This window comes from Urocitellus parryii, chromosome 10 (genome assembly GCF_045843805.1).
Source record: "Urocitellus parryii isolate mUroPar1 chromosome 10, mUroPar1.hap1, whole genome shotgun sequence".
Classification (NCBI taxonomy): domain Eukaryota; kingdom Metazoa; phylum Chordata; class Mammalia; order Rodentia; family Sciuridae; genus Urocitellus; species Urocitellus parryii.
Genome location: NC_135540.1, coordinates 19,947,761 through 19,961,212, shown reverse-complemented (window position 1 = coordinate 19,961,212; position 13,452 = coordinate 19,947,761). Strand labels below are relative to the sequence as shown.

At 39.9% G+C, this 13,452-nt stretch overlaps 1 protein-coding gene and 1 pseudogene across 2 annotated transcripts in view; one reads left to right on the top strand and one right to left on the bottom strand.

Moving 5' to 3' along the window:
* The window catches only part of Anapc10 (anaphase promoting complex subunit 10), an 86,866-nt gene that overhangs the window by 38,571 nt on the left and 34,843 nt on the right, over positions 1 to 13,452 (top strand). The gene's annotated exons all lie outside the window — the stretch shown is intronic.
* LOC113185544 (aspartate aminotransferase, mitochondrial-like) lies at positions 4,055 to 12,085 on the bottom strand (annotated as a pseudogene).

Here is a 13,452-nt window from a genome sequence, read left to right as displayed (position 1 = left end):
CTAAGTTGTTCTTGTTGGGTGTTTTGCTAATAGTGACGAAAGGCTAACTATACAGGTGTGCAAAGAATATTAGGAGCAATGGATTAAAAAGTTCTTCTAAAAGAGATGATGGATTGTCTGACTCTTAAAGATTGAAAAATAGCCTATTGAGATACAGGATAAAGTCAGGCATTCCTGTAGGGAGCCTGGGGCACATACAGGTATGGAAGAATGGCAGCATGGCAAGTGGCAGAACTGTAAGTGATTCAGTAGGTCAGGACTCTGAGTAGGTATGAGGGAGTGGCAAGAAAGGCTGGAGAATTATTCATTCAACACATTTATTGTGATTTAACATGGTTTCTATGTATAAAGAGTTTACGCTCCTGTAGGGAAATGTAATTTATAATGGTTTCAGGAAATGTAGACAAAAGTGAGGTTTTCAGGGAATTTCGATTTTAAATAAGGAAATACTGATAAAGTTTCATTGTGGGAATGCTGGGGCTGGAGCAACCTGAAGACCAGGTAGGCAGTATTTGAAGCAGAATCAAAAGGACTTGTGACTTGTTACTACCTGGTAAATATTGAGAATGTGGGTAGTGTTTGACTAAGTAGGGGAGGGGCATCTAGAATTATTCTCAGATTCTGGTAGCTGGTCAAATGTTGCCATTTACCACAAATGGAATACAGAGTTAAGAAACATTCTCTAGGGAGTGAGGGAAGTGGAGAAGAAGGTGAAAAGATAATGAGATTAATATTTTAAAATTTTTAAGATTTATATATATATATATATTTGACAGCAGAGGAGTATATTTTGACATACATACATGAAGTATAATTTCCCATCATTGTGGTTGTATTGTATATTCATATAAGGACATAGGAAAGTTATGTTGGATTCATTCTGCTGCCTTTCGTATTCCCATTCCCCCTCCCTTCCCTTCATCCCCCTTTGTTTAAGCCAGTGAATTTCTCTCTCTCTCTCTTATTGTGTGTGAGCATCCACATATCAGAGAAAACATTCAGCCTTGATTTTGTTGGGATTGGCTTATTTCACTTGGCATGACAGTCTCTAGTTCCATCCATTTACTGGCAAATGCCATAATTTCATTCTTCTTTATGGCTGAGTAATATTCCATTGTATATATCTATTTATCTGTTGGTTCCATAGTTTAGCTATTGTGAATTGAGCTGCTACAAACATTGATGTGACTGCGTCACTATAGCATGCTGATTTTAAGTCCTTTGGGTATATGCCCAGGAGTGGGATAATTGGGTCAAATGGTGGTTCCATTCCAAGTTGTTTTGTTTTGTTACTAGGGATTTAACCCAGGGAAGCTTAAGCACTGAGCCACATTCCAGCCCTTTTTAATATTTTATTAGAGACAGGGTCTCACTGAGTTGCTTAGGGCCTTGATAAGTTGCTCTGGCTGGGTTTGAATTCCTTATCCTCCTGCCCCAGCCTCCCAAGTTGTTGGGATTATAGGAGTGTGCCATCTTGCCTGGCTCCATTCCAAGTTTTCTGAGGAAATGAGATTAATTTTTGTCACTGGTTTCTGGTATCTCTTCAAATGGATTTGAATGGGGAATCGGATACATGCATCTGAATCTGAGGAAAAAAGTTTGAGTTAAGGTGTAGTTTAAGAGCCCTCAGTGTGTAAGGATAAGCTGAGGTCTGGGTATTAATTCACTTAAAGTGTATATTTAGTGGAAAAGAAGAGTGCTATATCTGGAACCATGGAAATGCCAGTACAGGTTGAATGTCCTTTATTCAAAATACTTCAGACCAGAAGTACTTAGGATTTCAACTTTTTTATTTTGGAATGTTTTCCATATACATAATGAGATATCTTGGCGATGTGACCCAAACCAAAACATGGAATTTATTTATATTTCATATACACATCTTATGCACAGAGTCTCAGGCTAATTTCATGCAGTATTTTATAATTTTGTACATGAAACAAAGTTTCATGGTGTGGACTTTTTTACTTGTAGAGTTATGATGGAGCTCACAAAGTTTCAGGTTTGGGGGTATTTATGATTTCAAATTTTCAGATTGGAGTACTTAACTAGTATTTGAGCCAAATAAGATGATTACAAGGGTATTCTTGTTTCATAATGCATCGAGTTGGAAGATTTTGTACTGCTAATGCATTAGTAAGGTAAACCTAGAACTTGGTGAGGTTTATTGCAAGAGCATTGAACATAAGGTCACCTATTTTGAATTGATCTCTTATGGCAGTTATAGAAGATCTACACTGTTCCTTTTATGCACAGTGGTCGTAATGTTAGCCAAGGGAAAATAAAGCAAAAATAAAAATTTAGAATCCAGCAGGATGTATTTCAATAGGAATACGTACTTTATTTACAAAAAGGAAAGTATGCTGGTCAGGGACAGGTGACCAGAATGGGATGTGCATGTGTCTGAAATGGTAGGCATTTAATAAAAGTCATAAAATCTGCCAGTAGTCGGCCATAGGTTTGCCAGTGATCCATGCTTGTGTAGTTTGCTTCAAAAAGATTAGCTGAGCAAATAGATTCCCTTTCTCATATAATAAATTTGTTTTTGTTATAAAAAAACATATCATAAAATTTATCATCTTTACCACTTTTTCTCCTAGTCATAGGGATTGAATCCAGGAGCACTTTATCACTGTGCTATATCCCCAGCCCTTTTTATTTATTTTGAGACAGGATCTCTCTAAGTTGCCTAGGCTGGTCTTGAACTTGGGATCCTCCTGAGTAGCTGGGATTATAGGCGTGCGCCAATATGTCCAGCCCATCTTTGCCATCTCTATAGGTAGAGTTAAGTAGTAATTACATTCACATGGTTGTACATTTCCAGAACTTTTCATCCTGCAAAACTGAAGTCCTGTGGGGTTCGGTGGGGCATGCCTGTAATCCCAGCAGCTCAGGAGTCTGAGACAGGAGAATTGCGAGCCTCAAAGCGAGCCTCAGCAACAGCAAGGTGCTAAGCAACTCAGTGAGACCCTGTCTCTAAGTAAAATACAAAATAGGGCTGGGGATGTGGCTCAGTGGTTGAGTGCTCCTGAGTACTCCCCCCTCCCAAAAAAAGCAGCAACACAAAAAACTGAAGTCCTCTTCTCATTAACTAATGAGTCCTCATTTCCCCCTGCTTCCAGCCCCTTTTGACCACCATTATGCTTTCTCTGATTTGACTATTCTAGATATCTCATATAAATAGGATCATATTTGTCTTTTGTTTTTGTTTTTTTGTTTTTTTGGATCTACAGTAATTTTATTCTAACAGAGAAACCAAGCTGCAGTAAGTAGACATGATTTGAGCAGAAGGTGGTTTTTGTTCCAAGGGTGAAGCCTAAGCCTGGTTGGCAGTACACAAACCCTAGACTATCTCCTTTCTGATCCTAACCTGTGTTGCCTGACTCATGATGTGAGGTTAGTGGCTACACAACCACAAGGAATGAAGGAAGAGGTCCAGCGGGCAGAGGAGCACCCCAGGAGGAGACAATTACACAGTCATTGATGAGGATGCCGGCATAAAGTGCAGGCACCTACTCTCCACTATTCTTTGCCAAGAAAGAGAGGGTATGGCATGAGCAGAAAATTATGTTCTCCATTCTTAAATAGATCCTGATATGATGGGGTTCATGGTTAATCAAGCAATAGAATGGGATGGAAATCTAGGCTGGCTATAGATCTTTGTGTTAAAGAAAAGAACAGCAATGGTAAGAAGAGACAGACATTTTCCTTATTTTCTTAAATAAGACAGGAAACAGCATCTATTATTTTCCTTGCTGCAGTGGCAACAGACTCATTGGTTTTTGTAAAGCACAATTTGTGCAATATGGTCTGTTGATAAGATGCTCCACCATGGGGGGACAAATGTGAGGTGGACTGTTAATGACACAACTCAGCCTATAGCATGAGCTATGTCTCATGCTGGATCCGCAGAGGAACCCCTTGCACCACACAGAGCTTCATTAAAGCTTCTGAAATATAACAACATCACGACAGGTTTTTGGTGCTGTGACTTCTTTATACATATAAACTCTTTCAAAAAAGTTGGAGATAAAAGGATGATGGGGTAGTTTGGTTTAAAGCCACAGAGTTCCAGACACCAGCCATGGATGCCTCTGCCCTATCTCACTACATGTTCTTTTCTGAGAAACATATCCAATCACTAAGTGTTTTGCATTGTGGTTGAAAGAAATGACCTCTCCACCATCCACCCTCCCTCATCCTGCATGTGAATCACACAACAGCAGGGGCTGACGACAGAAAGGTTGTCTCTGTTCTCTCACCAGGAAATTACTTGGTGACCTGGTGAATGGCATGGACAAGGTAGGCCACGTTGTTGGAGGTGACCCCTGCCTCAGAGACGCGGCCATCCTTTGTCATGTAGATGGAGAACTCCTTGATGAGTTGCCCTACCTGTTCAGGGTTTAGGCCTGTGAAACAAAACATGCCGATCTGGTCCGTGATGTGCTGCCAGTTGTGGGAGGAGCCCTCCTTCTTGAGGTTAGAGACCAGCTGGGTCCACATGCTAATGATACAGTCAGCCATGCCTTTCACTTCCTGCAACCATTGCCTTTGCAAATCCAGGGAAGTCAGGATGGTAGAGGCAATCCGGGCCAGTTAAGAAGAGGGTTGGAATACAAGGGGCGAATCACAATCTTCGGTGTGACTCCACCCTTTTGGCTTCATCAGCATCTTTGCAGACTACTTTGAAGGCTCCCACATGCTTGCCATATAAGCCCATGTTCTTGTCATATGATTGGCAGAAACAAACATTAATGCCCTGTTTGATGAAGTGGCGCACAGCCCAGGCATCCTTGTTACCATCACCACTGGCAAAGCCTTGGTAGGCCATGTCAAAAAATGAAAAGAGATTCTTTTTTTTTTTTTATTTTATCCAATAACAATGTATTTATTTATTTATTTTTTAAATTAATTAAGCATTTACTATGTCTAAAACAACACAACAAATTCTGGAGGTGATAAAAAGTTACACACCATCCCTCTGAAAGCTCCAACTCTCATTACTGGTTCAATCAGATATCAACTTCCTGAATTCTCTTTCATCTTTCAATTCTTTTTTTTTTTTAATTTATTTTTTTAATGTTGGTTGTTCAAAACATTACATAGTTCTTGATATATCATATTTCACATTTTGATTCAAGCAGGTTATGAACTCCCATTTTACCCCGTATACAGCTTGCAGAATCACATCAGTTACACTTCATTGCTTTACATATTGATAAACTCATGTCTGTTGTATTCTGCTGCCTTTCCTATCCTCTACTATCCCCCCTCCCCTCCCCTCCCCTCTTCTCTCTCTACCCCCACTACTGTAATTCATTCCTCCCCCTTGTACTGTTTTTCCCTTTCCCCTCACTTCCTCTTATATGTAATTTTGTATAACCCTGAGGGTCTCCTTCCATTTCCATGCAATTTCCCTTCTCTCTCCCTTTCCCTCCCACCTCTCATCCTTGTTTAATGTTGGTCTTCTTCTCGTGCTCTTCTTCCCTAGTCTGTTCTTAGTTACTCTCCTTATATCAAAGGAGACATTTGGCATTTGTTTTTTAGGGCTTGGCTAGCTTCACTTAGCATAATCTGCTCTAATGCCATCCATTTCCCACCAAATTCTATGATTTTGTCATTTTTTACTGCAGAGTAATACTCCATTGTGTATAAATGCCACATTTTTTTTATCCATTCGTCTATTGAAGGGCATCTAGGTTGATTCCACAGTCTTGCTATTGTGAATTGTGCTGCTATGAACATCGATGTAGCAGTGTCCCTGTAGCATGCTCTTTTTAGGTCTTTAGGGAATAGACCGAGAAGGGGAATGGCTGGGTCAAATGGTGGTTCCATTCCCAGCTTTCCAAGAAATCTCCATACCGCTTTCCAAATTGGCTGCACCAATTTGCAGTCCCACCAACAATGTACAAGTGTACCCTTTTCCCCACAACCTCGCCAGCACTTATTGTTGTTCAACTTCATAATGGCTGCCAATCTTACTGGAGTGAGATGGTATCTTAGGGTGGTTTTGATTTGCATTTCTCTGACTGCTAGAGATGGTGAGCATTTTTTCATGTACTTATTGATTGATTGTATGTCCTCCTCTGAGAAGTGTCTATTCAAGTCCTTGGCCCATTTGTTGATTGGGTTATTTGTTATCTTATTGTCTAATTTTCTGAGTTCTTTATATATTCTGGATATTAGGGCTCTATCTGAAGTGTGAGGAGTAAAGATTTGTTCCCATGATGTAGGCTCCCTATTTACCTCTCTTATTGTTTCTTTTGCTGAGAAAAAACTTTTTAGTTTAAGTAAGTCCCATTTGTTGATTCTAAATGTTAACTCTTGTGCTATGGGTGTCCTATTGAGGAATTTGGAGCCCGACCCCACAGCATGTAGGTCGTAGCCAACTTTTTCTTCTATCAGATGCCGTGTCTCTGATTTGATATCAAGCTCCTTGATCCATTTTGAGTTAACTTTTGTGCTTGGCGAGAGAAAGGGATTCAGATTCATTTTGTTGCATATGGATTTCCAGTTTTCCCAGCACCATTTGTTGAAGATGCTATCCTTCCTCCATTGCATGCTTTTAGCCCCTTTATCAAATATAAGGAAGTTGTAGTTTTGTGGGTTGGTTTCTGTGTCCTCTATTCTGTACCATTGGTCCACCCGCCTGTTTTGGTACCAGTACCATGCTGTTTTTGTTACTATTGCTCTGTAGTATAGTTTGAGATCTGGAATCGCTATACCACCTGATTCACACTTCCTGCTTAGTATTGTTTTTGCTATTCTGGGTCTTTTATTCTTCCATATGAATTTCATGATTGCTTTCTCCATTTCTACAAGAAATGCCGTTGGGATTTTGATTGGCATTGCATTAAACCTATAGAGAACTTTTGGTAATATCGCCATTTTGATGATGTTAGTTCTGCCTATCCATGAACAGGGTATGTTTTTCCATCTTCTAAGGTCTTCTTCAATTTCTCTTTTTAGGGTTCTGTAGTTTTCATTGTATAAGTCTTTCACCTCTTTTGTTAGGTTGATTCCCAAGTATTTTATTCTTTTTGAGGATATTGTGAATGGCGTGGTTGTCCTCGTTTCCATTTCAGAGGATTTGTCGCTGATATACAGGAATGCCTTTGATTTATGCGTGTTGATTTTATAACCTGCCACTTTGCTGAATTCATTTATTATCTCTAATAGTTTCTTTGTAGACCCTTTTGGGTCTGCTAGGTATAGAATCATGTCATCTGCAAATAGTGATAATTTAAGTTCTTCTTTTCCTATTTTTATGCCTTTAATTTCTTTCGTCTGTCTAATTGCTCTGGCCAGTGTTTCGAGAACTATGTTGAACAGAAGTGGTGAAAGAGGGCATCCCTGTCTTGTTCCAGATCTTAGAGGGAATGCCTTCAATTTTTCTCCATTCAGAATGATGCTAGCCTGAGGCTTAGCATAAATTGCTTTTACAATGTTTAGGTATGTTCCTGTTATCCCTAGTTTTTCAAGAGTTTTGAACATAAAGGGATGCTGTACTTTGTCGAATGCTTTTTCCGCATCTATCGAGATGATCATATGGTTCTTATTTTTAAGTCTATTGATGTGGTGAATAACATTTATTGATTTCCGTATATTGAACCAACCTTGCATACCAGGGATGAATCCTACTTGATCATGGTGCACAATTTTTTTGATATGTTTTTGTATCCGATTCGCCAGAATTTTATTGAGGATTTTTGCATCTAGGTTCATTAGAGATATTGGTCTGTAGTTTTCTTTCTTTGAAGTGTCTTTGTCTGGTTTCGGAATCAGGGTGATGTTAGCCTCGTAGAATGAATTTGGTAGTTCTCCCTCTTTTTCTATTTCCTGAAATAGCTTGAAAAGTATTGGTATTAGTTCCTCTTTAAAGGTTTTGTAAAACTCTGCTGTATACCCGTCCGGTCCTGGGCTTTTCTTAGATGGTAATCTTTTGATGGTTTCTTCTATTTCCTCAATTGATATTGGTCTGTTTAGGTTGTCTATATCCTCCTGACTCAATCTGGGCAGATTATATGACTTAAGAAATTTATCGATGCCTTCACTATCCTCTATTTTATTGGAGTATAAGGATTCAAAATAATTTCTGATTATCTTCTGTATTTCTGAAGTGTCTGTTGTGATATTGCCTCTTTCATCCCGTATGCTGGTAATTTGAGTTCTCTCTCTTCTTCTCTTCGTTAGCATGGCTAAGGGTCTGTCAATTTTATTTATTTTTTCAAAGAACCAACTTTTAGTTTTGTCAATTTTTTCAATTGTTTCTTTTGTTTCGATTTCATTAATTTCAGCTCTGATTTTAACTATTTCTTGCCTTCTACTTCTTTTGCTATTGTTTTGCTCTTCTTTTTCTAGGATTTTGAGATGAAGTATGAGATCATTTATTTGTTGGTTTTTTCTTTTTTTAAGGAATGCACTCCAAGCAATAAATTTTCCTCTTAGAACTGCTTTCAATGTGTCCCATAGATTCCGATATGTTGTGTCTGTGTTTTCATTTAACTCTAAGAATTTTTTAATTTCCTCCTTGATGTCTTCTAAAACCCATTGATCATTCAGTAACCTATTGTTCATTCTCCAAGTGATGCATGATTTTTCCTTCCTTCTTTTATCGTTGATTTTCAGTTTCATTCCATTGTGATCAGATAAGATGCATGGTATTATCTCTACACCTTTATATTGACTAAGAGTTTCCCTGTGACATAATATATGATCTATTTTTGAGAAGGATCCATGTGCTGCTGAGAAAAAAGTGTAGCTGCTTGATGTTGGGTGGTATATTCTATATGTGTCAATTAAGTCTAGGTTGTTAATTGTATTATTGAGTTCTATAGTTTCCTTATTCAGCTTTTGTTTGGAAGATCTGTCCAGTGGTGAGAGAGGTGTGTTAAAGTCTCCCATGATTATTGTATGGTGGTCTATTAGATTCTTGAACTTGAGAAGAGTTTGCTTGATGAACATAGCAGCCCCGTTGTTTGGGGCATATATATTTATGATTGTTATGTCTTGTTGGTGTATGGTTCCCTTGAGCAGTATGTAGTGTCCCTCTTTATCCCTTTTGATTAACTTTGGCTTGAAATCTATTTTATTTGATATGAGTATGGACACTCCTGCTTGTTTCCGCAGTCCATATGAGTGATATGATTTTTCCCAACCTTTCACCTTCAGTCTATGTATATCTTTTCCTATCAAATTCGTCTCCTGTAGACAGCATATTGTTGGGTCTTGTTTTCTGATCCATTCAACTAGCCTGTGTCTTAATTGGTGAGTTTAAGCCATTAACATTTAGGGTTATTATTGAGATATGGTTTGTTCTTCCAGCCATAGTTTGTTTATTAATGCTATTAAACCTGATTTGTTTTCCTCTTTGATTATTTCCCCCCTTTACTGTCCTACCTCCCACTGTTGGTTTTCATTGTTGTTTTCCATTTCCTCTTCCTGTAGTGTTTTGCCAAGGATTTTTTGAAGAGATGGTTTTCTAGCTGCAAATTCTTTTAACTTTTGTTTGTCGTGGAATGTTTTAATTTCATCTTCCATCCTGAAGCTTAATTTCGCGGGATACCCGATTCTTGGTTGGAATCCATTTTCTTTTAGCGTTTGAAATATGTTATTCCAGGATCTTCTAGCTTTTAGAGTCTGTGTTGAGAGATCAGCTGTTATCCTGATTGGTTTACCCCTAAATGTAATCTGCTTCCTTTCCCTTGTAGCTTTTAAAATTCTCTCCTTATTCTGTATGTTGGACATCTTCATTATAATGTGTCTAGGTGTGGATCTCTTATGATTTTGCACAATCGGCGTCCTGTAGGCTTCTAGGATTTGGGATTCTGTCTCATTCTTCACGTCTGGGAAGTTTTCTTGTATTATTTCACTGAATAGATTGCTTAATCCTTTGGTTTGGAGCTCTGTGCCTTCCTGTATCCCAATGACTCTTAAGTTTGGTCTTTTGATATTATCCCATAGCTCTTGAATGTTCTGCTCATGGTTTCTTAGTAGACTTGCTGAGCTATCTATGTTCTTTTCAAGTTGAAATACTCTGTCTTCATTGTCTGATGTTCTATCTTCTAAGTGATCCACTCTGCTGGTAGTATTCTCAATTGAGTTTTTAAGTTGGTTTATTGTTTCCTGCATTTCTAGTATTTCTATTTGTTTGTTTTTTATTACCTCTATCTCCCTGTGAAATTGATCTTTTACTTCCTGGATTTGTTTGTCAATGTGATCTTTCATTGTCTGATTTTGCTGTCTCATGTCTTCCTTGAGACTCCAGATCATCTGAAGCATGTATGTCCTGAGCTCTCTATCTGACATTCCATCTGTTGCAGCTATTACCTCTTCTAAAGTTGAGTTGACCTGCATTGCCTGTGGTCCTTTCTTTCCTTGTCGTTTCATACTGCTGGCGTTTCTTTCTGCTTGGTGAAAGTGTTGTGTCTTTGATATTTTCCCTCTATTTATTTATATTGCTCTTGTATAGTTGAAAAATCACCCTTGCAGGGCAGGTAGTGGCTGTGATTCTCCTCCAATTAGTGTGATCCGTCTACCATGCTGGCAGGCCCTAGGTCTGCTTTGCTGGTCAGTCAAAGGTCCACCTACCCAGCAGGCTCCAGGGGCACCTGTGTCACTCCGTAGGTTGCTGGGCCTAACCTCCCGATGGGTTGCAGGTTCGCCTAGCTTGCAGGCACTGGGGGAGGGGCCGGTTCCGCCCCTCAGCAGGGCCCGCTCTGCTGGTGTTCACAGTCCCGCCTACCTGCAGACACTGGGGGAGGGGACGGGCCTAGCCCTCAGCCGTCCGCCGGACCTGTCCTAGTGGGTCCGGCCCCGTTCCCCCCAGGCGCGTGTAGCTGCTGTCACTTGGCTGGTTGCTGGCGAAAAGAGATTCTTTTTCTTGTATGACATTTTGTATATCCCTGAGGATCGCCTTCCATTTCCATGCAATTTCCCTTCTCACTCCCTTTCCCTCCCACCTCTCATCCCTGTTTAATGTAAATCTTCTTCTCAATCTCTTCGTCCCTACCCTGTCCTTGTTTACTCCCCTTATATCAAAGGAGCATACAAGAGGAAAGGAGGGGTAAGACAAGATAATACAAATGGAAGAAATGATTTACAGTAGAAGGGGTAGAGAGAGAAAAGGGGAGGGGAGGGGAGGGGAGGGGGGATAGTAGAGAATAGGACAGACATCAGAATACATCAGACACTAGAAAGGCAATATGTCAATCAATGGAAGGGAAACTGATGTGATACAGCAATTTGTATACGGGGTAAAAGGGGGAGTTCATAATCCACGTGAATCAAACCGTGTAATATGATGTATTAAGAACTATGTAATGTTATGAACGACCAATAAAAAAAAAATAACCATTAATACATTCCAAAAAAAAAAAAAAAAAAAGAGATTATTTTTCTTTACCACAGACGCTATTTCCTTCCACTGCTCAGGATGAGAGTCCACTCCTGTGGGATTGTGGGCACAGGCATGCAGGAGAAGAACACTCTGCTCTGGCATTTTCGAAATGTCTTCTGTGGTGCCTGTGAAGTCAAAACCACAAGTCTTGGGGTCATAATACCAATAACTCTGTAGCTTCATGCCAGCATCCCTGAATATGGGTACGTGATTTCCCCAAGACGGTTTGGGTAGAAAGACATCTCGGCTGAACTTAAAAAATCTTTCCGTAAAATTGGCTCCAACCCTTAAGGCATCAGTTCCAGAAATGGTCTGCACGGTGACAAACCGGCCACTGTTCTCACCCAGGGCTAGTTCTGCAGATGCCTTACAAAATTCAGCCAATCCACCATGGACAGGTATTCCTTGTCCAAATTTTTTGCAGCAATCTGGGCCTCTGCCTTCCGGACGCTAGGGAGCACATAAGGCTTTTCCATTATCATCCCGGTAGGCACCGACTCCCAGGTTCATCTTTTTGCTGTTGGTGTCTCTCTTGTAGGCTTCAGTGACTCCTAGGATGGGATCTGGGGGTCCCATTTCCACATGGGCCCACGAAGAGCTGGCTCTGGCCAAAGCTGTGGCGGCAAGGCCGGGGTGGAAGGCGCCAGTAGCCCCAGAGAGGATGCGGCCGGAGTGCAGCAGGGCCATAGTGGATGGCAAGAGGGCAGGAGGTAGCATAAGACAGAGTGGAGGGCAAGTCAAATTTGTCTTTTGTGACATGCTTATTTCACTTAGCATTATGTCCTTAAGGTTCCATCCATGCTGTAGCAGTGTGACAATTTCCTTCATTCTTAAGGCCAAATATTACATTATGCATATATATCACATTTTGCTTATTCATTTCTCTGTCAGTGGGACAAAGTACCGATAACCCTGTAGCTTCATGGAGTGTCTCCATCCCTTGCTTAATTGTAAATATCCCAAGACCCTGCTTTCGGCCCCTTTGGATGTATACCCAGAAGTAGGATTTCTGTATCCTGTGGTGTTTCTATTTTAAATTTTTGCTTGTCTTAGAAATTTGACTCATTAGAAGAATACAAGCTATTGGATAAGGGAGGCTACAGTACAGTGTAGAATGAATAGAGTAGATGAAAGAACATAGATAACCAGGAGAGAGGAAAATAGAATTGGACCAATGACCCCATTAGTCTTATTTGCTGACCTTTCATACCTGGTTAGTAGTCATTTTTTCTTTGGTTATCAGGGATAGATACAAAGTTTTTCAGCAAACCCCTGTCAACTTTCCATTACTGTAATAAAATCCCTGAGATATTTAACTTATGAAGAGGAAATGCTTATTTTGGCTCACAGTTTTGGAGATTTCAGTTCATGATCCATTGACCCCATTGCTTTTGGGCCTCTGGCCTCACAGTGGGGAGCATATGGTGAAACAGTTGTTCATCTCATGGCAAAAGAGAGAAGAGGAGGAAGGGGCTGAAATCCTAATACCTTCTTCAAGGCCACACTCCCAATGACTAGATCCCACATCGTAAAAGTTCTACTACCTCCTGATGACACCGAGCTGAGGACTAAGCCTTTAGTAATGGACCTTTTCAGACTTCAACTAGAGCAGCCCCCTCATCCTATGGGAAATTTTGAGTGAATCTTTTTCTTGGTAATTAACCTATCTCTTATAATAATATCAGCAGAATGTGCTGCTACAAATATTGCTTGAAACTATTGGAAGCATTTTATAGTGATTTAAAAGTCAACCTTGGGCTGGGGATGTGGCTCAAACAGTAGCGCACTCGCCTGGCATGCGTGCGGCCCAGGTTTGATCCTCAGCACCACATACAAATAAAGACGTTGTGTCCGCGGGAAAAAAACTAAAAAAAAGTAAATATTAAAAATTCTCTCTAAAATAAAATAAAATAAAATAAAATAAAAGTCAACCTTAACTGAGGTAAGCTCAGTTGAGCTCAGTTAATGTTCATGAGTGAGCTCACCTCAGTTTTCTCAGCTTCCTGTTTTGTATGTGGTTAATGAAGAATTGTCAAACCTTTCAGTTTCAGTAT